The sequence below is a fragment of the Eptesicus fuscus genome, chromosome 23, assembly GCF_027574615.1.
Source record: "Eptesicus fuscus isolate TK198812 chromosome 23, DD_ASM_mEF_20220401, whole genome shotgun sequence".
NCBI lineage: Eukaryota > Metazoa > Chordata > Mammalia > Chiroptera > Vespertilionidae > Eptesicus > Eptesicus fuscus.
This window is the reverse complement of record NC_072495.1, coordinates 1,275,301-1,301,074: the sequence shown is the minus strand read 5'-3', so window position 1 is coordinate 1,301,074 and position 25,774 is coordinate 1,275,301.

The window sequence follows — 25,774 nt, the reverse complement described above, 5'->3', positions numbered from 1 at the left end:
CGCTTAGCATAATGCTCTCCAGTTCCAACCATGCTATTGCAAATGGTAAGAATTCCTTCTCTTTTACAGCAGCATAATATTCCACTGTGTAGATATACCGCAGTTTTCTAATCCATTCATCTGCTGATTCGCACTTAGGCTGTTTCCAAATCTTAGCTGCTAAATTGTGCTGCTATGAACATAGGGGTGCATATATCCTTTCTGATTGGTGCTTCTGATTTTTGGGGATATATTCCTAGAAGAGGGATCACTGGGTCAAATGGCAATTCCATTTTTAATCTTTTGAGGAAACTCCATACTGTTCTCCACAGTGGCTGCACCAGTCTGCATTCCCACCAGCAGTGCAGGAGGGTTCCCTTTTCTCCACATCCTCTCCAGCACTTGTCATTTGTTGATTTGTTGGTGACGGCCATTCTGACAGTGTGAGATGGTACCTCATTATTGTTTTGATTTGCATTTCTCAGATGATTAGTGACTTTGAGCATGTTTTCATATGTCTCTCAGCCTTCTGTATGTCCTCTTTTGAAAAGTGTCTATTTAGGTCCTTTGCCTATTTTTTGATTGGATTGTTTATCTTCCTTTTGTTAAGGTATGAGTTCCTTATGAATTTTGGAGATTAAACCCTTATCAGAGATAATATTGGAAAATATGTTCTCCCATGCAGTGGGCTTTCTTGTTGTTTTATTGATGGTTTCTTTCGCTGTGCAGAAGCATTTTATTTTGATGTAGTCCCATTTGTTTATTTTCTCCTTAGTTTCCATTGCCCTAGGAGATGTATTGGTAAAGATATTGCTACGACAAATGTCTGCTATTTAGCTGCCTATGGCTTCTTCTAGAATTTTTATGGTTTCCCATCTTACATTTAAGTTCTTTATCCATTTTGAATTTATTTTTGTGTATGGTGTAAGTTGATGGTCTAGTTTCATTTTTTTTGCATGTATCTGTCCAATTTTCCCAACACCATTTATTGAAGAGACTGTCTTGACTCCATTGTATGCAAAAGCATATGTAAAATATTAATTGAGCATAATGGCTTGGGTTTAACTCTGTGTTCTCTGTTCTGTTCCATTGGTCTATATGTCTGTTCTTGTGCCAGTACCAGGAAGTTTTGATAACAGTGGTTTTGTAGTATAGCTTGAGTTCTGATATTGTGATCCCTCCAACTTTGTTCTTTTTTCTAAAGATTGCTGCAGCTATCCGGGGTCTTTTTTTATTACAGATGAATTTTTGGAGAGTTTGTTCTAGGTCCTTGAGGTATGCCATTGATATTTTATCGGGGATTGCATTGACTCTATAGATTGCTTATGGTAGTATGGACATTTTAATGATGTTGATTCTACCCACCCATGAACACGGTATATTCTTCCATTTGTTTATATCATCCTCTATTTCTTTTCAGCATCTTGTAATTTTCTGAGTGCAGGTCCTTTACTTGCTTGGTTAAATTTATTCCTAGGTATCTTAATTTTTTTGTTGTAATGGTAAATGGGATTTTTTTTTTTTTTTTTAGTTTCTCTTTCTGTGAGTTCATTATTAGTGTATAAAAAAATAGATATCTGGGTGTTAATCCTGCTACATTGCCAAATTCATTTATTAGTTCTAGTAGTTTTTTTTAAGTCTTTATTGTTCAGATTATTATAGATGTTCCTCTTTTTCCCCCCAATCTCTTCCCACATCCCCCACAACCCCTTCCCCCCAAGAATTGTCAGTCTGTTCCCTTTTCATGCCCCTGATTCTATTACATTCACCAGTTTTTTCTGTTCATCAGATTTTTTATTTAATTTTTAGATTCACTTGTTGATAGATATGTATTTGTTGTCACTTTGTTGTTCATAATTTTTTATCTTTACCTTTTTCTTCTTCCTCCTCTTAAAGAATACCCTTCATCATTTCATATAATACTGGTTTAGTGATGATGAACTCCTTTAGCTTTTTCTTGTCTGTGAAGCTCTTTATCTAACCTTCAATTCTAAATGATAGCTTTGCTGGGTAGAGTAATCTTGGTTGTAGGTTCTTGCTATTCATCACTTTGAATATTTCTTGCCACTCCCTTCTGGGCTGCATAGTTTCTGTTGAGAAATCAGCTGACAGTTGTATGGGTGCTCCCTTGTAGGTAACTAACTGTTTTTCTCTTGCTGCTTTTAAGATTCTCTCTTTGTCTTTTGCCCTTGGCATTTTAATTATGATGTGTCTTGGTGTGGTCCTCTTTGAATTCCTCTTGTTTGGGGTTCTCTGTGCTTCCTGGACTTGTAAGTCTATTTCTTTCACCAGGTAGGGGAAGTTTTCTGTCATTATTTCTTCAAATAGGTTTTAAATATCTTGCTCTCTCTCTCTTCTTTTGGCAGCTCCATAATTTGGATGTTGGTATGCTTGAAGTTGTCCCAGAGGCTCCTTACACTATCTTCATATTTTTGGATTCTTTTTTCATTTTACTTTTCTGGTTGGGTGTTTTTTGCTTCTTCATATTTCAAATTTTTGACTTGATTCTTGGGACCCTCTAGTCTACTGTTGAATCTCTGTATATTATTCTTTATTTCAGTCCGTGTTGGCTTAATTTCTCACTGGTCCTTTTCCATTTTTTTTTTTTTTTGGCATTCTTACTAAAATCCTTGAAAGTCTCACTAAGTTCCTCAGAGGTTTCTAGAAGATTCTTGAGTAACCTTATAACCGTGGTTTTGAACTCTATATCTAGTAGTTTGCTTTCTTCCATTTCTTTCATTTGTGACATGTTTCTTTGTCTCCTCATTTTGGCTGCTTCCCTGTGTTTGTTTCTATGTATTGGGTAGCTGCTAAGTCTCCTTGAGTTGATAGAGTGGCCTTGTGTGGTAGGTGTCCTATTGGGCCCAGTGGCTCAGCCTCCCAGTCACCTGAGGTGGACACTCTTGGTTCACCCCTTTGGGGGCTATGTGCACCGTCTTGTTGTAGTTAAGCCTTGATTGCTGTTGGTATCACTGGGAGGAATTGACCTCCAGGCCAGTTGGCTGTGATGACCAGCTGTGTCTACACTGGAAGATCTGTTGCACAGGAGACACCCTTATGGGGCAGGACTTGCTTCACTGGGGCTTTGGTGCTCACTGAATCTGCCCCTTGAGTGTGTCACTTATGGATATGAAGAGTTGTAATCTGTTATGGTGTCACACTGACAACTGGGTACACTGGCTCTTGGATCTTCAAGGAGGTGCAAAGTCAGCTACTGCCTGGGGTCGCCCAGCAGGAGCTACAGAGAGATCTGCATATTCCTCCTCTTTGTATTGGGTTTGGAAGTGCCCAGAGGAAGCCCAGCTGTGTAGCAAGGCAGGCTGCTGCTGTATGTTTAACAGGTTTTAGGATGAGAAAGGATAGGCCATTCATATGCAAAAGCCGCTGCACACAACTTGGGTGGGGTTGTAAATTGGGTGGGGCAGGGTCTCTGGGAATACCCAGGGTGGAGCAAACAGCAGTGGCTGCCAGTCAGCCCTGCACCGGAGAGGTCCTTGGGTCTCAGTGTCCTGAGCCCCCATGCAGGAACAATGATCACTGTGAGCATCTCTGAGAGAAAGCCACCCTCGCATTCCTGTCCTGATGCCAGACAGTCCAGTTTCTCCGCATGTGTGTCTGGGTCTCTTTTTTGTAGTGTCTTTATCTGGTTTTGGGATTAGGGTAATGCTGGCTTCATAGAAAGAATTTGGAAGTGTGCCTTCCTCTTGAATTTTTTGGAAGTTCGGAGCAAGCTGGAGCTTGTATCTTCCTCCTGATTAAAAAAGCAGCACACCTGGGTGCCAGCACTTTCTGCACCTCCGCACCTCCTACCAGTCTCAATGTGCTTTCTTCACCTCTCTAGTTGTGGACTTCCACTCAACCAGCTTTCCAATGGTTCTGGATGAGAGTTGTTCTGCCTTTTAGTTGTAATTTTGATGGGGTTGTGAGAGGCAGCATGTATAGGCGTTTACCTATGCTGCCATCTTGGTTCTCCAGCCAGTTCTAGTAGTTTTTTGATGGAGTCCCTAGGGTTTTCTATGTACAATATGTTATCTGTGAATAATGACAGTTTTACTTCTTTTCTAATTTGGATGCCTTTTATTTCTTCTTCTTGTCTGATCGCTATGGCTAGCACTTCTAGTACTATGTTGAACAGGAGTGGTGAAAGTGGGCATCTCTGTCTTGTTCCTGTTCTTAGGGGAAATGACTTTAGTTTTTGCCCATTGAGTATGATGTTGGCTGTAGGTTTGTCATATATAGCTTTTATTATGTTGAGGTATTATCCCTCTATTTCCACTTTGCTGAGAGTTTTTATCAAGAAAGGGTGTTGGATTTTGTAAAATGCTTTTTCTGCATCAATTGATCTGATTATGTGATTTTTGTCTCTCAATTTGTTTGTGATTTGTGGATATTGTACCAGCCTTCCATCCCTGGAATAAATCCCATTTGGTCATGGTGTATGATCTTTCTCATGTATTGCTGGATCCAATTTACTACAATTTTGTTGAGGACTTTAGCATTTATGTTCATGAGGGATATTGGCCTATAATTCTTTTTCTTTGTAGTGTCTTTATCTGGTTTTGGGATTAGGGTGATGCTGGCTTCATAGAATGAGCTTGGAAGTGTCCCTTCCTCTTGAAGTTTTTGGAATAGTGTGAGGAGGATAGGTTTTATTTCTTCATTGAATGTTTGAAAAAACTCTCCTGTGAAGCCGTCTGGCCCTGGGCTTTTGTTTGCTGCAAGCATTTTAATGATTCCTTCAATTTCTTCCTTAGTTATTGGCCTGTTGAAATTTTTTGATTCTTCTTGAGTTTTGGAAGGTCATATTTTTCTAGGAATATGTCCATTTCCTCCAGGTTGTTTAGTTTGTTGGAGTAGAGTTGTTCATAGTATTTTTTTTTTTATTTTACAATCTTTTAAATTTCTGTGGGGTCTGTTGTTATTTCTCCTCTTTCATTTCTGATTTTGTTTATTTGGGTCCTCTCTCTTTGCTTCTTGGTGAGCCTGGCTAGAGGTTCATCAATCTTATTTATCCTTTCAAAGAACCAGCTCTTGGTTTCATTGATCTTTTGTATTATTATTTTTTTATCTCTATGTCATTTATTTCTGCTCTGATCTTTGTTATCTCCTTCCTTCTGCTTATTCTGGACTTTTTTGTTGTTGCTCTCTTTCTAATTCTTTAAGTTGTAGAGTTAGATAGTTTATTACCAGTTTTTCTTATTTTTTTGAGCCTGTAGAGCTATGAATTTCCATCTCAGGACAGCTTTCATTGTGTCCCATAGGTTTTGGATTGCTGCGTTTTCTTTGTCAATCATTTCCAGAATGTTTTTAATTTCTTTCTCAATCTCTTTGGTAACCCAATCATTGTTTAATAGCATGCTATTCAGCTTCCAAGTGTTTGATTTTTTTATTGTTTTTATTGTAGTTTATTTCTAATATTATGCCATTGTGGTCTGAGAAGATGCTGGATATGATTTCAATATTCTTGAATTTGGAGAGACTTTGCCTGTGACCCAATATGTGGTCTATTTTTGAAAATGTCCCATGTGCACTTGAGAAGAATTTATATTCTGTAGCTTTGTGGTGAAATGTTCTGAAGATGTCAATTAAGTCCATCTATCTAGTGAGTCATTTAAGACTGCTGTTTGTTTGTTTTTTCCTGATATTTTGCCTAGAGGATTTATCCAGTGTTGTCATTGCGGTGTTAAGGTCCCCTACTATGATTATATTGTTGTCAATTTCTCCATTGATGTCTTCCAGGAGTTTTTTTTTTTTAAATATATTTGGGTGCTCCTGCATTGGGTGCATATATGTTTACCAGGGTTATATCCTCTCGTTGTATCAATTCCTTTTAGTATTATGAAGTGGCCTTCCTTATCTCTTGTTATGGCCTTCACTTTGAGGTATATTTTGTCAGATATAAGAATTGCTACCCCAGCTTTTTTCTCATTTCCATTTGCTTGAAAGATATTTTTCATCCCTTTACTTTCAGTCTGTGTGAGTCCCTTGTTCTGAGGTGTGTCTCTTGTAGAGAGCATATAAATGGGTCATATTTTTTTTATCCATTCAACCACTCAATGTCTTTTGATTGGAGCATTTAGTCCATTTACGTTTAAAGTTATAGGTACTTGTTTGTAGCATTTTTATTTTTTGTTCCTGTGTTCCTTCTTTTGTTTCTATTTCTTCTTTTTACAATAGTCCCTTTAGCATTCCTTGCATTGCTGGCTTGGTAGTGATAAACTCCCTTATTTTTTTATTTTTTGTCTATGAAGCTCCTGATTTCCCCTTCAATTTTGAGTGATAGCCTTGCTGGATAGGGTATTCTTGGATTCAGTCCCTTGCTTTGCATCACTTTGTCTACTTCCTTCCATCCATTTCTGGCTGATGTGTTTCTGTTGAGAAATCATTTGATAATCTAATGGGAGATCCCTTGTAGGTAACTTTCTGTCTCTCTCTTGCAGCCTTTCAGAATCACTCTTTGTCGTTAACATTTGCCATAGTAATTATGATGGGTCATTTGGTATGGGTCATTTGGGGTTCATCTTGTTTAGGACTCTCTGTTCTTGTGTGCCTTTTTTTCCCCAAGTCAGGGAAGTTTTCTGACATTTTTTCAAATAGGTTTTCTACCCCTTGTTTCTCTTCTTGTCGTTCTGGAACCCCTATTATACATATGTTGCTTCATTTCATATTGTCCCAAAGCTCCCTCAGGCTCTCCTCCTGTCTTTTTATTTTTTTCCCTCCAATTGCAGTTCAAATTGGGTTGTTTTGCATCCCTGTCTTCTAATTCGCTAATTCAGTCCTAGTCTACTGTTGAAAGCTTCCATATTGTTTTTTATTGTAGGTACATCACTCTTTATTTCCTACCAAATTCTTACATAGGTTGTTGATTTTCTTATCTGGCTTCTCATCTGTATGACTCTTAATCAGAATTCTTTTTCTGACATATTGCATGCCTCCATTTTGTTTAGTTTCTTTTCTGGCACTTCATCCTTTTTTTTTTTTTATGGTGGTTGTACTTCTGTCTCCCCATTTTTGCTCTCAACAAAGGATCTAGGTGTCAAGTAGTGTGGGGCCTGTGGCTTCAGTGGTGGTCTTGGTGGTGGGTTGTGCAGTCATGGGTGGCAGTTGCTCCTCAGGTGATCTTGGGTGGCATCTGCTCCTTAGGCAGTCACAGGTGGCAGCTGCTCCTCAGGCCGTTGTGGTGTAGTCACTCCTTGCACAGTCTCAGGGTGGCAGCTGCTTGTGGGGCAGCTGCTCCTTGTGGGGGGGGGGGGGGGCAGGGGAGGTTGTGGGACGCTGCTCCTCACACAGTCATGGGTGGTGGCTGCTCCTTGGGCAGTCTCGGGTGGTGGCTGGTCACGGGGTGGCTGCTCCTTGGGCACTCACGGGTGGCAGCTGATCCTGGTAGGTGGTTGCAGGGTGGCTGCTCCTCGTGTGGTCATGGGTGTCGGCTGCTCCTGGGGGGTGGGTTGTGGGGCAGCTGCCCTTTGTGTGGTTGTGGGCAATGGCTGTTCCTCCAGCAGTTGTGTGATGGGTGGCAATTTCTGGAGTGGGTGCGGTGCCCAGGGATGCTGTGTAAGGCTTGGCTGTTTGTGCACATGGTCATGGAGCCCGGGGCTGCTGGGTAAGGCTCGCTGTTCCCACACACACACACGTGGTTGTGGTTGCTGTGGCTGCTGTGTAAAGCTTGTCTGTTTGTGCACTTCTGGTTGTGGTGCCTGGGGCTAAAGCCTCTGGCTGTGTGGAGGGGAGCAACCTTTGGAACTCACAGCAGCCCTCAGCTGGGGGGCTGAAGTTCCAGTGTCCATGGGTCGGCGGCTGAGGCAGCAGGTCTCTGGCCAAGTGGCTGTAGGATCCCGGGTGGTTTCTGAGAGCACCCTGGGTGGATGTGAGGATGGGATCCCAGTCACAGCATCTATCCCCTTCAAGATGGCGCAGCCTCTGCGGCAGAGCCAGTGCTCTGAGAGAGATAACAGCAGTAGCAGAGGCTGCCCAGATATGTGAGCCCAATCCGCCTGCCTCTGAAGGTCCTGTAAGATCTAGCTGTCACACACACACACACACACACACACACACACACACACCACACATCCACACACTCCCCTTTTGCTCCCTCACTCCCTCACACACTTTCCCTCACTGCCTTCCTGTTGGCTGCCATCTTGGAATTCCATCGTCTCTTTATAGCCTCCTTACCCTACTTTATTTTTATAGCATTTATCAATACCTGGCATATTATATAGTCTTTTGTTTAATCACTTATTGTTTATTCCCACAAAATGTTAAATTCTATGGCATCAGGAGTTTTGTCGCTTGTTCACTGTTGTATTTACTAGAATCAAGTAAATGACTTTTCCAAAGCACCTGTATATACAAGGTCTAAAATTGCATCAAGAGAAATTTGAGCACAAAGCTAAAGTTAATTAAAATGATAAAAGCTTGAAGATAGTATATTACAGATTTTGGATCATTTGTTATTGTGCATAAAGATCGGACTGAATTAGAGGTGTAGGTGATTTAAGTGTACTTTGATTAGAAGGAGGTAGCTAAAAAAAACAAACCTCTCTAAAAGCAGTTTATTGCCCATGGAGCAGTTCATAGACTAGTACATGATGGATGCAAAAGTATTTCCTATAAACTCCATTTAAAAGTTAACATGGGTGGTAATCAGGGGCAGAGGACAAACAGCACATTCAAAAAGAGCAACTGATGACCCACAATGGAGGCAGAGTAGGGGGAAGGTACGCCATCTCCACCCAGGACCACACTGGAATTACAACTAAAATATGAAACAATCGACCTGACTAATCAACTGAAGACTAATTGAACAGAAGTCTCATAACCAAGGATTTACAGAAGAAGCCACATAGAGAGTGGTAGGAAGGGTGGAGATGCAAAAAAGGCTGGCCCCCAAACAACATGCAGCACCTGAGAATCCATAGAGATATCTCAGCTGCAAAGGTTCCCCCTGAGGAGCCAGGGGTCTCCAGCCCATGCTGACCTCTAGCTCAGAGCATCAGAGCTGGGAAGAGACACCCACATAACATCTGGTTGTGAAATCAGTGGAGATTCTGTCTGCCAGGGAGAGATAGGAGTCTGCTAGAAAATCAGGCCTTCTCTTAAAGGCACACATTTTTTCCCCCCGCAGCCATTCACCCTGGGCTCTGCAGAGGGAGGGCGGAATGCACTAGAATTGTATGAGGAGAGATGAGGTTTTGTGGCTCCAAGGAGAGAGCTAAAAAGACAGCTACCAGAGTCTCCATGCTGAGTCCCTCTCCCACACCCCAGTTCCATCTTTCTTGGTTGACCACTCCCCTCCACATGGCATCAGTTTTGGGGAATGCAGTAGCCCCATCCCACTCTGTGGAACTCATGCCCTGCAGAAGAGTCAGTTACCTGGGCCAAGGTGTAGAGGCAGACTCAGAGCATGTCAGTGACTGAGTTGTGTGGCTCTGGGATGGGAGCTATTCCCCCAACCTTCCTACGAGCCTGACCTGTGTCAGCTCATCATCAGAGACCCATTAGCCCCACCCTCCCTATCCCTGGTGGCCAAGCCCTGGTTAACTGGGGCTTTCCAGGATATCTGTGCAGAATCTGGGACAAACTGAGCTGTGTGGCTCTATGATGGGGCCACCTTTCCCTTGCATGCCTGACTCGTGCAGAGCCCTCCCTTCACACAGCTAAATCTTGGTCTGTTTGGGCCTGATAAACTCTGCTGCCCTCACCATGAGGACTCCCTGAGCCCTTGCCTCACCTCAGAGGTCTGTGGGCCTTGGTGCACCCCTGGGACTTCTGCTGAGTGGCTTCAAACCAAGTCCTGGCACTGACTTTGAACCTGCATCTGTCTGGGGAACACAAGTCACCTTTACCTGGTTACTCACTGAGAACATACCTCAAGCCTCTCTTGTATTGCCAGAGGTTCTTTCAACCAGTGAGCCTAATAGGCAGCTGGCAGATGGAGGCAGGCAGAGGCAGATATCCAAATGCCTTGGGCATTTTGCTGACCTGCCCTCAGGCTTGGAGCTGATGGAAGACACAGCTTGGCCTTTTAACCGCACACCAAGACAGCAGAGGCAGCCACAAACTGGATTGATTTGTAATTCCAACCAGGTTGCCCAGGGCCCATCTCAAGAAGGGTCAGACATTGAGGGCCCAGAATCAACACACTGTGGTGAACTTCAGACAAAATGAGAGCAGCATCTAATTGGCTCCACAAGTAGCACATGCAAAGGGAGATTTCAGCAGGCACCAGATCCTGATGAGGCGAATTCCACTTTGTGTGGTCAGCATCTGCACAGAAGATTGATTCTCAGAATCAGCATGTTTGAAGTCAACCCCATACATGAACGAGCCAACAGGGATCAAGATTCAGTTACAACAGGAGGGCCTACATCATCCACAAAAGGGACATTCCTGGAGCACCCATCTCAGGTGTTCAAGGAGACTGTGCCACTGGGTCCCACAAAATACCTACTACACAAGGCCACCCTACTAAGACTGGGAGATATAGAAGATGTACCTGATACACAGAAGCAAATACAGAGAGGCAGCCAAAATGGTGAGACAAAGATACATGCCCCTCTCCCCGCCCGCCCCCCCCCCCAAAAAAAAGAAAACTCTCCATAAAAAGAACTAAACAAAATGGAGGCAAGCAATCTCCCAGATATAATATTCAAAACAATGGTTATAAGGATGCTCAAGTGACTTAAGGAAATAATGGATAAACTCAGTGAAAACTTAAAGAGACAGTAGGCATTAAAAAGTACATAGAAACGGAAAAAGAACCAGTCAGAAATGAAGATTACAATATCTGAAATGAAGGATACACTAGAAAGAATAAACAGAAGGTTAGATAAAGCAGTGGACTGAATTTGTTATTTGGAAGACAAGATAGCAAGAAATACCCAATCAGAGCAACAAAGAGAAAAAAGACACTATAAAAAAATGAATATAGTTTATGGGGGCCTCTGGAAAACATGAAGCATAACAACATCTGCATCATAGGGCTACCAGAAGAAGAAGGAGGAGAAGAAGGAGAAGAAAAGAGATTAAGAACTATTTGAAGAAATAATGACTAAAATTTCTCCTACCTGGTAATGGAAAGAGGCACAGAAGTCCAGGAGGTACCTAGAGTCCCAAACAAGATGAATCCAAAGATGTCCACGCAGGCACATATCATAATTAAAAAGCCAAAGGTTTGTAACAAAGACAGAATCTTTTAAAAAAAAATTATTGAAAATATTACATACATCCCCCTCCCCACTACATTGACCCCTTCTAGCCTGCTCCCAAAGACAGAATCTTAAAAGCAGCAAGAGTCCGAACTTGTTTGGCTCAGTGGATAGAGCATCGTCCTATGGACTGAAGGGCCCCAGGTTCGATTCTGGTCAAGGGCACATGCCTGGGTTGTGGGCTCAGTCCCCAATAGGGGGCATGCAGAAGGCATCCAATTGATGATTCTCTCTCATCATTGATGTTTCGATCTCTCTCTCCCTCTCCCTTCCTCTCTGAAATCAATAACAATAATAATAAAAGCAGCAAGAGAAAGCAGTTAGTTATCTAGAAGAGAACTCCCATAAGACTATCAGATGATTGCTCAACAAAAACATTTCAGGCCAGAAGAGATTGGCAAGAAGTATTAAAAGTGATGAAAAGCAAGGACCTACAACCAAGACTACTTTCCCAGCAAGGCTATCATTTAAAATTGAAGGAAAAATAAAGAGTTTCTGAGAAAAAGAAAAGCTAAAGGAGTTCATTACCACCAGACCAGTATTTAAGAAATGTTAAAAGATCTTCTTTAAGGAAAAAAAAATGAACATAGTTATAAATAATAAAATGGCAATAAATATGTACCTATCAATAATCACTTTAAATTCAAATGGCTTAAGTGCTCCAATCAAAAGACATAGGGTAGATGAATGGACAAGTATACAAGACCAAGACCCATATATATTCTGCCTATGAGGGACTTACCTCAGAATAAGACACACACACACACACACACACACACACACACACACACACACACACTATACATAAAGGATTGGAAAAAGATATTTCATGCAAATGGAAACGAAAAACAAAACAAAACTGGGATAGCAACACTTAATAAGCCAAAATAAGCTTTAAAACAGAGGCTTTACTATAAGACAAAGAAGGACACTACATAATGATAAATTAAGGGATTGATCCAACAAGAGAATGTGATCCTTGTAAACATTTATGCATCCAACATAGGAGAATCTAAATATATAAAGCAAATCTTGATGGACATAAAAAGAGAAGTCAGCAATAGGTGATTTTAACACTCCATTAAACTCAATGGATAGACCTTCCAGACAGAAAATCTACAAGGAAAGGTGGCATTAAATGATGCACTAGATCAGATGGATTTAATTGAGCATTTCAGAGCATTTCACCACAAAGCAGAATATACACTCTTTTCAAGTGCATGTGAAATATTTTATAGAATAGACCCCATGTTGGGACAAAAACACCTCAATAAATTTAAGAAAATTAAAATCATATCAAGCATCTTCTCTAATCAAAATGCTATGAAACTAAAACCAATCACAAGAAAAAAAACTGAAAAACACACAAACACACAGAGGGTAAATCCCATGTTACTAAACAATGAATGGATTTATAATGAGATCAAGGAAGAAATGAACAGATACCTTGAGACAAGTAAGAATGGGCACACAATAATCCAAAATATATGGGACACATTGAAGGCAGTCCTAAGAGATAAATTCATAGCAATACAATCGTACCTCAAGAAACAAAAATCTAAAATAAATAATCTAACCTTACACAGATAGCTACTAGAAAAGGAACAGAAACAAAGCCTAAATTAGGTAGAAGAAAGGAAAAAATAAAGATTGAAATGAAACAAAATAGAGTCTTATAAAACAACTAGAGGCCGGGTGCATGAAATTTGTGCACAGGTGCAATCCCTAGGCCTGGCTGGTGATTGAAGCTTGAGCATCTGGCCTGGAAGGGCAGGTCCCAGCTGACCTCTGGGCCCTGGGAAGCACCTGGGCCCCTGGACCCCTATGTGCCCCCCTCCGCCTGAGTCATTGGGCCCCCGCCTGGCTCCCTCAGAGCCTGGGATCGGGCAGTGGCCCCACCTCCTGCCACTGCTGCTGGTCACCTGTGGGGTGATCGGTGGGGCGATCGGGCCCCACTCGCACCCGCCTTGGCCTGGCACTGCCTGCTCACCTGCACTACCATCTCACTGCATTCCTGCTCTCGTCAGGTCCCATTGGGGCCAGCAGTGCCTCCACTGCCGCCCACTGCCAGCGCCATGTCACCAATGCCCACCATGTTCCGTGCCGCCCCCTAGAGGTCAGCGCATGTCATAGCAAGTGGTCGAACTCCCGGTCAAACTCCCAATCGAGGGGACAATTTGCCTATTAGGCTTTTATTATTTAGGATACAAAAGGTCAATGAAACCAAAAGCTGTTTCTTTGAAAAGATAAACAAGATTAAACTTTTAACCATACTCATCAAGAATAAAAAAGAAATCAAATAAAATCAGAAATTAAAGAGGATAAGTAACAATTGATACCACAAAGATACAAAGCATTTAAGAAAATATTAAGAACAACTCTATGCCAACAAACCAGACTATCTGAGAGAAATTACTAGAAACACAATATTTCTAAACTGAATAGAGAAGAAACAGGAAATCTGAGCAGGCCAATTAAAACAAATAACTTCCAACAAACAAAATTCCTGTACCAGATGACTTCACAGGAATATTATACCAAACATTAAAATAAAAAAAGAATAGCTATCCTTATCAAACTATTCCAAAAAAGTTAAAAGGAGGGATGGAAGACATCCAAGCTTATTTTACAAAGTCAGCATTATCCCAATTCCAAAACCAGATGAATACACAACAAAAAAGAAAATTATAGGCCAATATCACTGATGAACATTGATCCAAAAATCCTCAACAAAATATCAGCAATCTGAATTCAGAAATAGATTAAAAAGATCATATACCATGTTTAAATGGGATTTAATTCTGGCATGCAAGGTTGGTACAATATCTGCAAATCAATATGTGTCATAAACCACATAAACAAATGAAGGACAAAAATCATATGCGATTTTTGCAGAAAAAAACATTTGACAAAACCCAGTACTGATTTCTTATAAAACTCTCAGCAAAGTGGAAATAAAGGGAAAATATTTCAACATAATAAAGACCATATATGACAAACCCATGACCAACATCATACCCAATGGGGAAAAATTAAAAGCATTACCTCTAAGATCAGAAACAAGGCAGAGATATCCACTTTCACCACTCTTAATCAACATAGTACCAGAAGTCCTAGCCACAGAAATAAGACAAGAAGAAGAAATAATAGACATTCTAATTGGAAAGGAAGAAAAAAAAGTCATTATTTGCAGATGACATAATATCCTATATAATAAAGAGATAATATTCAAATTGACCCTCACACCCTTGTGTCACAAGATGGCCATTCCCATGTCACAAGATGGCCACTCCCACATCATCACAAGATGGCCATCCCCCACGTCATCACAAGATGGCCGCCCCCATGTTGTCACAACATGACCACCCCCACATCGTCACAAGATGGCTGGCAGGGGAGGGAAGTTGGGGGTGACCAGGCCTTCAGGGGAGGACAGTTGGGGGGGACCAGGCCTGCAGGGGAGAGCAGTGGAGGGTGACCAGGCCTGCAGGGGAGGGCAGTTGGGGGTGATTGGGCCGGCAGGGGAGCAGTTAGGTGTCAATTAGGCCAGCAGGGGAATGGTTAGGGGGCTATCAGACTGGCAGGCAGAGTGGTTAGGGGCAATCAGGCAGCAGTCCCGGATTGTGAGAGGGATGTCCGACTGCCAGTTTAGACCTCATCCCGCAGGAGTTCCAGATTGGAGAGGGTGCAGGCTAGGCTGAGGGACACCCCCACCACCCCAGTGCATTAATTTCATGCACCAGGCCTCTAGTTGTATATAAAGAAGCCTAAAGATTCCATCGAAAAACTACTAGAACTGAAAAATGAATTCAGTAAAATAGCAGGATACAAAATAAATATCCAGAAATCAGTTGCACTTTTATACATCAACTAGAGGCCTTGGTGCACAAAATTTGTGTGTGGGTATGGTCTCTAGGCCTGGCCTGTAATCAGGGCCATCTTCCCCGGCTGCCCACAGCCTATCCCTGCCCCCCGCTGTCACCCACCCCCAGTTCCCCAATTGCCATCAGGTGATGGGAGCCTGCCGGCTGGGGGAGGAACCAAGAGGTTAGCTGTTCTGCCCACTCACCAGTCCCACCACCTCCACGGGTTGCCCTCTGTGTGTGGCGTGACTGGTGGGGTGGGCACCTTGGCCTGGCACCACCCGTGTCCCCTGCCACCCACCCCCAGTTCCCTGTTCACCATTGGGCGATTGGAGCCTGCCAGCTGGGGAAAGGGACCAAGAGGTGGTCAGTGTGCCTCATAGAGACTGGTTGAGCGGTCGTTCTGATCATTCCACTGTTAGGGTCAATTTGTATATTACCCATTTATTATATAGTATAATGAACTATCAGAAAGCAAAACTAAGAAAACAATCCCATTTAAAATTGTATCCAAAACACAAAATACCTAGAAATAAATTTAACAAATGAAGTAAAAGACCTTTACTTGGAAAATTAAAAGACAATGAAGAAAGAAATTGAAGAAGATACAGGTAAATGGAAGCATATACCATGTTCATGGACAGGAAGAATTTACATAATTAAAATGTCCATACTACCCAAAGCAATCTATAGCTTCAATGCAATTACTTTCAAAATACCAATGATGTATTTCACAGAACTAGAACAAATAACTGAAAAATATATATGGAACCACAAAGACTCCAAAAAGCCACAAAGAGTCTTGAGAAAGTCCAAAAACTCTTGAGAAAGAAGAAAAAAGTTGGAGGAATCACTCTGCCTGATTTCAAACTATACTACAAGACCATAGTACTCAAAATAGCATGGTACTGGCATAAAAACAGACATATAGGTCAGCAGAACAGAACAGAGAGCCCAGAAATAATCCCACACCTATAAGGTCAATTAATCTATGACAAAAGAGGCAAGAACATACAATGGGGTAAAGACAACTATTCAATAAATTGTGTTGGGAAAATTGGAGCAACAGATGCAGAAAAAAAACACACAAAAAACTAGACCACTTTCTTATACTACATACAAGAATAAAGTCAAAATGGATTAACGACTTAAACATAAGACTTAAAACTGTAAAACTTCTAGAGAAAGCATAGGCAGTAAAATATTGGACATTTCTCTTAGTAATATTTTTTCTGCTATATTTCCTCAGGCAAGGGAAATAAAAAAAAATGGGAGTACAGCACTCTCCAACACTGTATGGGAGAACATATTCACCAATGATACATCTAATAAAGGGATAATATAAAAAATTTATAAAAAACTCATACAGCTCAACACCAAAAACTACAAACAATTCAATTAAAAAATGGGCAAAGGACCTGAATAGACACTTTTCCAAAATGGACATGCAGACAGCCAATGGGAGTATGAAAAGATGCTCAATATCACTCTCATCAGAGGAATACAAAGTAATTCAGAATGAGATATCCCCTCACACCTCTCAGAATGATTATAATCAATAAAACAACAAAGAACAAGTGTTGGCAAGGATGTGGAGAAAAGGGAACCCTCATGCACTGTTATTGAGAATGCTGATGTGTGCACACACTATGGAAAACAATTAAAAATTGAACAGCCTTATTACCAACCTAGTAATTCCACTTCTGGCTATATATCGAAGAAACCCAAAACACTAATTTTAAAACATATATGCACCCCTACGTTCATTGCAGTGTTATTTACAACTGAAGTGCCCATCATCCTATATAATAAAATGCTAATATGCAAATAGACTGAATGGTGGAACAACCGAACAACCAAACAACTGGTCGCTATGACGTGCACTGACCACCAGGGGGCACACGCGGAACATGGTGGGCATCGGCAGTCGGTGGCAGAATGCGAAACATGGTGGGTGTCGGCCGTGGTGGGATGGTGGAGCAGGTGAGCGGGGGCCGCTGTCATTGGGGTGAGGCTCTGGTGGTTACTGAAAAGTCTTTGCTCCTGTGCACCACGGTCTTGCCTGGCACTCGCACCCGCTGCTGGCACTGGAGCTGCCACTCCCACCCACTGCTGGTGCCCGGCCCCAGCCCCGATCACTTGGCACGGTCAATGGGCGGGAGCGGTGGCTGCCAGCCCTGATTGCCCCTGAGGGTTTCTCCACCTCCCCCTGCTCCTGAGGGGCAATCAGGGCAGCAGCCACTGCTTGCACCTGCTGCCGGTGCCAGCCCAGCTTGGACTTGTTGCTGGCGCCAGCCCCAATCACTCCGCACCATCAGCGGGTGCGAGTGGGGCCGGTGCCATCAGTGCGTGGGAGTGGTGGTGGTGGGACCGGGGCTGCCAGCAGACAGGGAACCGGGGGCCATGGTGGGAGGGGCCAGGCAGGGGCACAGGGGATGGGCTGAGACCCACCCCTGTGCCCACTGCAGCCTCATGGCCCACAGTTCTTTTCAAGTTGCACGAACTCATGCACTGGACCCCTAGTTAGAGTATAAAAAGGAGTGGTACATATATTGATTGGAATATTATTCAGCCATAAAAAAGTTTACCATTTATGACAATACGGATGAACTTTTATTTACTTATGCTAAATAAAATAAGTCAGTCAGAGAAAGACAAATACCACATGGTTTCACTTACATGTGGAATCTAAAGAGCAAAATAAACAAACAAAACAGAAACAACTCATAGATACAGAGAGAATGATGGTTGGCAGGATGGGTGGTTGATGAGGGACTGAATGAAAAGGTGTAGGAACTGACAAGTACAGATTGGTAGCTACAGAACACCTGAGGACGTACAGCACAGCACAGGGAACACAGTCCATCACCCTGCAATAACCGTGCGTGGTGCCAGTTGGGTCCTGGGACTGTCAGGGGATCACTTTGTAAAGTTTCTGATTGTCGAAACCACCATGCTGCACACCTGAAACTAATACAAAATAATACTGAATGTAACATTTAATTGAAAAAATATTTTAACAAAGAATTCAAAAAATATTTTTTAATGGAGCAACTGAGGAGTTTATTGATAGTGCTATTCCCTAAGGTGTGGGGAGGATTAAGAAAAACACCCCCGCGGTGTTGAATTAACCAGAGGTGAGCAGAGCTGAGAGCTGTGACCTCGAGCCTGGCTGAACCGAGCTCTCCCAACCCGCCCCAGGGAGCGATCAGGGCGTGAAGGCCCTCTCACGCACTGTGCCCCCTTCTTACCATGCACGCCCCCTTTCCAGTTTCCAGGCAGAGGCCAGGGAGTCAGGGAACCAGTGTAGTGGCCAGGGCCAGCCGCTGAGGCCGAGCAGGTGCAGAGGGAGGACAGGCCTGAGGAACGGGCAGCTTCTGAAGAAGCGCTTCTCTGAAGGCATGGAAGCTGGCGACAGGCTTGTGCTACTTCTATCAATTGTTCCCTTTTTTGGGGGTGGTGGGTTATGGGCATCCTTTTGTCTTTTCTGTATTAAAATTGCTTCATATTGGTCTTTAAAAAGTAATACGGGATTGTATGATTTTATTGATACGAAGTTAGGCTCAGCTAGCCCCATTTCTGGCGACAGAAATGAGAAAGGCGGTTATCTCTGGGAGGAGGTGGGTATTGATGGGGAAGAGGACAGGGAACCTTTCTAAAAATGTGTAATTTGCCCAGCCGGTGTGGCAGCGGTTGAGCATCAACTCAACCTAAGAACCAAGAGGTCGCCGGTTTGATTCCAAGTCGGAGTACGTGCCCAGGTTGCAGGGTAGACTTCCAGCGTGTGCAGGAGGCAACCTATCGATGATGTTTTTCTCTCTCTCATCGATGTTTCTATCTCTCTATCCCTCTCTCTCTCTAAAAAAAAAAAAATCAATGAAAAAACATTAAAATTAAATAAAAATGTGTAATTTGAACATGGTGCTAACCTCATGAGCATATAGATAGGCTCAAATTAATTGAGCTGAACACTTAAGGTTTATACATTTTATTGTATGTATATTATAACTCAGTTAAAAATAGCCCGGATATGTTTTTGGAAGGGAGTTCTTATAATCAATACTTTGCACTTGTACACTCTCTGTGAGCATTGCTATGGGACATCTGCACGGTCCCACTGGCTCTCTCTACACTTGTAACCACAGCTCAGTCTTTCCAGGGGCAAAGGCCGGGGAGGAAGGTAGACTCGTCTCAGGCAAAGCTGCAGACACTTACACTCAGTTGAAAATAAACATAAGAAACGATAGAAGTCTAATTTTTGCAACTTGGGAGGTTTTTCCTGCAACGATCCCTTCGAACCAATCTTGCCTAATAAGTGAATAGAATAGCTAATGTGATTACACTAATTCACATCAAGAATATTAAGTGAATAGAATACTTTGCATGTCACCAGTCACACATCCCGAGTCTTTCACTGATATCACAATCAGACATTTGTTAGATTTTCTCCTGCTTCTGGGCCCGGGCTTATGGGTAATTACAGTGTTTAATTAGCCCCACACACTTGGCTCTCCAGTGTGGAGGGAAATTACAGGATGCAGGAAAAGCAAGTCGAGGCTGGGAAGGAAAGAAGCCCATCGCTATACTTCCCTCGAAGCATCAGCAGGGGCCGGGCAGCGCAGGGTGAGGTGTGTTATTTCACTTAAGTAAAAAAAAAAAAAAAAAAAGTTGCTTTTAAAAGTAATTTTTTTTTGAAATACAGCTAATGAAGATGAAGTGAAAAATATGTAGAGAGTTTAACGGACTTATAACAGACCATTCTCGACTGCCTCTTGCATTTGACAAAAATCCCAGAATCCTCAGCTAGCAGGGAGCTCCTTCTCATGAGCTGGAAGGTGACTGTAGTCTCAGACCACTGAGCCACCTGCCCAGCTCAGGTAGACGGTGCCAAGTCCCTAAGGCCCGAGAGTGCATCACAGCGGTCCTCTAGTTATACACTGAATTTTCCAATTAAAAGCGATAAATTGGATCAATCAGCTTCATTCCACAAATATATAATGAGCATCTTCTCTGATAAGATGTGGTTCTAAGTGCTATGGAGGATACATGACATAACAGCATACCCTCTAAGCATGGGAAGCATTGGAGGAGAAAGGGTACAGCAGACGGAGATCATCATTTAAGATGGGGAGCTGCCTGGGCCGGCAGGGCTCAGTGGTTGAGCATCGACCTATGAACAGGGAGGTCACGGTTTGATTCCTGGTCAGGGCTCATGCCTAGGTTGTGGGCTTGATCCTCAGTAGGGGGCATGCAGGAGGCAGCCATCAATGATTCTCCCTCATCATTGATGTTTCTATCCCTCTCTCCCTCTCCCTTCCTCTCTGAAATCAATTAAAAAAAAGATACGGTGCTGTGGGAGGCTCAGGCAGAAGTGACCACACCTAACGTCAGAGAATGAAGAGATTTGTTGTTGAAGACGGTGTTTTAGATGCATCTCAAAGGACAAACAGGATTTTAAGAAGCTGAAGTTAGGGCAGCCAGAGAGAGAAACCTGTTTTGGCTTGTGGGAAAAGGGGGAGGGGGCATCTGGTCTCCATCAGGGCTGGACACCTGATGGGATTTACGCCATAGCCTTTGAGGTGAAAGAAAATATTAGCTCATGTGCATGTCGTTCTGCCACGAAGGCCTTTCTTTTTCCTCTCCTGGATGTAAGGGTTGACTTTATTCATCCCCTAGAGATAGTGACAAGGTTATTCTGTCTTCTTTCCACCACTATTTTCTACTAGAAATATATCCTGTAGAGAAAATCTATGTTCTCTGATGGGTGAGCAATTGGTTCTTTTAAACTCATTCATCAAATATTGATTGGATACTATGTTCCTGATACTCCAATTGAGGATCTGGGACGTGGCAGTGAACTAACCGAGTCCCTCTGCATGGAGCTTACATCTTAATATGATGATGGAAAACAAACCCATACATATTACTTCATGTATTGGGGTGGGAGGTGGGGAGGGGGTGATGGTGCCACAAAGAAAATAAAAGAAGGGACAGGAGACAGAGGGTCCCAAGGGCAGTGTTCACGGCGGAAGGTCGCCAGGAAAACCCTCTGGTCCTGCGGGTGAGCTGGGGCTGGGACAGAGCAGCAGGAGGAGCAGGTGCACAGGCTCAGAGCAAAGAACAGGGTGCCCGGTGCGGGCCTGGAAGGGCCGGAGGGTGAGTGAGGGGAAGAGCAGCGGGGCAGGAGGTGCGGGGCTCGCATGGGACCAGGAAGCCCGGGGCGTTTCCTCTGGGTGAGGTGGGAAGCCAGGGCACATTTCTAGCAGGGAGGGGCATGTTCTGTTTGGTGCATAAAGGGATCGCTCCAGCTCCATGTGGAGAACCTGTTGAATAGGGTCGGGGCCCTAAAGATGGAAGTGCCTAGGGCGGTGAGGTGGCCACAGCACAAAGCCAGGCGAGGCAGCAGGTGGCCGCAGGGCCAGCTCCCACCATTCTGAAGGCAGAGCGAGGACTGTGCTGAAGCTTTGAGTCTGGGCTGCGGGAAAGCGGCATTAACGAAGACACTAGGAGCTTTGGCCTAAAAAGATGGCAGACTATGGGCGTTGTCATTACGGAGATAGGAGGCCTTAGAGAGGAACGGTTTGGGCCAGATCGGTTATTTTCAGAAATGTTAGGTTTTATATTCCTGTTGGACAGCAGGCGGACACATTGAGGGGAGTTCGGAGGGAGACCTGAGCCACGGAGGGAGCTACCTAGGCCACCATGTGTGCGGGTGCCTCACCCCCGGAGCCGGAGGGGTCTCTAGGGTGCACGTCCGCGGCAGGAGGAGGCTGGGTCACCGGGACCTGCGGCTGGAGGCCGGGGTGACATGGCCCCGGCACAGAGGCTCACGGAGGGTTAGACGAGACCCAAGAAACAGGGGCTTCCTGGGGGACCGCGCAGGGAGTTTCCACAGGAGGGCAGGGCCACCGCGGGAAGAGAGGGGAAACGTGGAAGAGCTGAGCGGGTCTCCAGGCCCCTCCCTTGTCTGCCCGCACCCCGCCCCGAGCCGCCCGGAGCGGAGCGGGTTTGCTGCTGCGCTGGGCTGTGCTCAGGGCGGGTCTGACCTGGCGGCTCCCCAGCCCGGAGGGGAGGGCACAGCAGGGAGCAGAGGGCCGGGGAGGGGGCAGCCCGGCGGGCGGCTGCAGGGGAGACCCTCTCGTCCACGCGCCGCAGGAGGTGCGTTTTGCCAACCAGCTGGAAGGTTGCGGAGGAGCTGGCAACACCTGCGGGCCCAGGATGCACCCGACTCCAGCCCAGCCCGCCCAGCAGGGAATGCGTCCCGCCGCACCGACTTCCGACCCACAGAAACAGACAACAAACTGTCTGGGTTAAGATGCTCCTTCTGAGGCAATTTAAAATGCAACAATGGAAAACTGAGATTGGAAACCTTGTGCGAAGGAGAGAGAGCAAATAAGGGAGAGGAGGTGGGGGATGGGAAGGGGGCAGAGAGAGGGAGAGGGAGGGAGGAGAGATGATGAAGAAACACGTGCACAGGAACATTTCAGGGAACTGCTCATCAGAGAGTGAGTGACTCGCCTCCGTGAAGAGCAATGTGAGCAGCAGTGACTTACCGCCGAGCCAGGCAGCCGCCTCGGGGGTCCCCGTGGGGAGGCGGTGTCCGGTCCCCGTGGGGGGGAGGCGGTGTCCGGTCCCCGTGGGGAGGCGGTGTCCGGTCCCCGTGGGGAGGCGGTGTCCGGTCCCCGTGGGGAGGCGGTGTCTGGTCCCCGTGGGGAGGCGGTGTCTGGTCCCCGTGGGGAGGCGGTGTCCGGTCCCCGTGGGGAGGCGGTGTCCGGTCCCCGTGGGGAGGCGGTGTCCGGTCCCCGTGGGGAGGCGGTGTCTGGTCCCCGTGGGGAGGCGGTGTCCGGTCCCCGTGGGGAGGCGGTGTCCGGTCCCCGTGGGGAGGCGGTGTCTGGTCCCCGTGGGGAGGCGGTGTCCGGTCCCCGTGGGGGGGAGGCGGTGTCCGGTCCCCGTGGGGAGGCGGTGTCCGGTCCCCGTGGGGGGGAGGGCGGTGTCCGGTCCCCGTGGGGAGGCGGTGTCTGGTCTCCGTGGGGGGGAGGCGGTGTCCGGTCCCCGTGGGGGGGAGGCGGTGTCCGGTCCCCGTGGGGAGGCGGTGTCAGGTCCCCGTGGGGGAGAGGGCGGTGTCTGGTCCCCGTGGGGAGGTGGTGTCTGGTCCCCGTGGGGGGGACGCGGTGTCCGGTCTCCGTGGGGGGGAGGCGGTGTCCGGTCCCCGTGGGGGGGAGGCGGTGTCCGGTCCCCGTGGGGGGGAGGCGGTGTCCGGTCCCCGTGGGGGGGAGGCGGTGTCCGGTCCCCGTGGGGGGGAGGCGGTGTCCGGTCCCCGTGGGGAGGGCGGTGTCCGGTCCCCGTGGGGGGGAGGCGGTGTCCGGTCCCCGTGGGGGGGAGGTGGTGTCCGGTCCCCGTGGGGGGGAGGCGGTGTCCGGTCCCCGTGGGGAGGGCGGTGTCCGGTCCCCGTGGGGAGGTGGTGTCTGGTCCCCGTGGGGGGGACGCGGTGTCCGGTCCCCGTGGGGAGGCGGTGTCCGGTCCCCGTGGGGGGGAGGGCGGTGTCTGGTCCCCGTGGGGAGGCGGTGTCTGGTCCCCGTGGGGAGGGCGGTGTCCGGTCCCCGTGGGGGGGAGGCGGTGTCCGGTCCCCGTGGGGGGGAGGCGGTGTCCGGTCCCCGTGGGGGGGAGGCGGTGTCCGGTCCCCGTGGGGAGGGCGGTGTCCGGTCCCCGTGGGGAGGGCAGTGTCCGGTCCCCGTGGGGGGGAGGCGGTGTCCGGTCCCCGTGGGGAGGCGGTGTCTGGTCCCCGTGGGGGGGAGGCGGTGTCCGGTCCCCGTGGGGAGGCGGTGTCCGGTCCCCGTGGGGGGGAGGCGGTGTCCGGTCCCGTGGGGGGGAGGCGGTGTCCGGTCCCCGTGGGGAGGGCGGTGTCCGGTCCCCGTGGGGGGGAGGCGGTGTCCGGTCCCCGTGGGGAGGGCGGTGTCCGGTCCCCGTGGGGGGGAGGGCGGTGTCCGGTCCCCGTGGGGGGGAGGCGGTGTCCGGTCCCCGTGGGGGGGAGGTGGTGTCCGGTCCCCGTGGGGAGGGCGGTGTCCGGTCCCCGTGGGGAGGCGGTGTCCGGTCCCCGTGGGGGGGACGCGGTGTCCGGTCCTGGCTTTCTCCCTGGCAGTCACTGTCTTCGGTTGAGTTTCGAGGGACACAGTTTCCACTTTTGCTCTCATCATGAGTCGCCTCCACAAATCCTTGCTATTTAAAAAATATATATATTTAAGTTTTTCAATTATAGTTTATGTTTAGCATTATTTTGTATTAGTTTAGGTGTACACATAGTGGTTAGACAATCATGTACTTGACAAAATGTTCCTCCAACTGGCATCAGACACCATTATTACAACACTAGAGGCCTGGGGCATGAAATTCGTGGTGGGGGGGGGGGGTGTCCATCAGCCTGGCCTGCCGCCCACTTGCAGTCTGGGATCCCCCAGGGGATGTCCATCTGCCCTGTGGGGATCGGGCCTAGCTGGCAGTTGGACATCCCTCTCACAGTCTGGGACCCCTCACTCCTTACCGCTCGGCTCGCTGCTCCTTAGTGCTACTGCGGAGCCAGGAGAGGCTCCCGCCACCGCTGCTGTGCTCGCCAGCTGTGAACCCTGCTTCTGGCTGAGCGGCGCTCCCTCTGTGGGAGCATACTGACCAAAGAGGGGGCAACTCCTACATTGAGTGTCTGCCCCCTGGTGGTCAGTGTGCATCATAGTGACCGGTCATTCTGCCATAATGGTCGTTTAGGCTTTTATTATATAGATGGAACTACCTGACAGTCATTGTGCCCCCCTGAGGGGCCCCGGATTGCGAGAGGGTGCAGGCCAGGCCAAGGGACCCCACTGGTGCACTATCGGGGCCGGGGAAGGACGCAGGAGGTTGGCCAGCTAGGGAGGAACCACGGGAGGGCTCCAGGGCATGTCTGGCCTGTCTCACTGGTCCTGATCAGCCAGAGCCCAGCAGCAAGCTAACCTACTGGTTAGAACATCTGCCCCCTGGTGGTCAGTGCACATCATAGCGAGCAGTTGAGTGGCCTTAGCATATCATTAGCATATTATGCTTTGATTGGTTGACAGGATGACCAGACGACTGGGCACTTAGCATATTAGGCTTTTATTATATAGTATTGTTAACTATAATCCCTACACAGTACTATACTTCCCTGTGACTATTGTGTAAATACAGATCTGTACTTCTCAATCCCATCATCCTTTTCATTCAGTCCCCCAACACCCCTCCCCTTTGGTAACCATCAGTTTGTTCTCTGAATCTGTGAGTCTGTTTCTGTTTTGTTTGTTTGTTTATATAGTTCATTAGATTCCAAATAGAATTGAAATTATATGGTGCTGTCTTTCTCTGACTGACTTATTTCACTGAATATAATATCCACTAGGTCTACTCATGCTGTAACAAATGGTGAGATTTTTTTCTTTTTAACGGCCAAGTAGTGTTCCATTGTATAGATGTACCTCATCTTTATCCACTGTCTACTGATGGGCACTTGCATTGTTTCACATCTTGGCTATTGTAAATATATTCACTCAAAATAATGTTTTAAATTTCTTTGGAGAAATAGTCAAAGTGAATTGCTGGGTCATAAGGCAGTTCCATTTTAAACTTTTTGAAGAACCTCCATACTGTGGCTGTACCAATCTTCATCCCCACCAACAGTGCACTTATTCTTTGTTGATTTATTGATGAAAGCCATTCTGA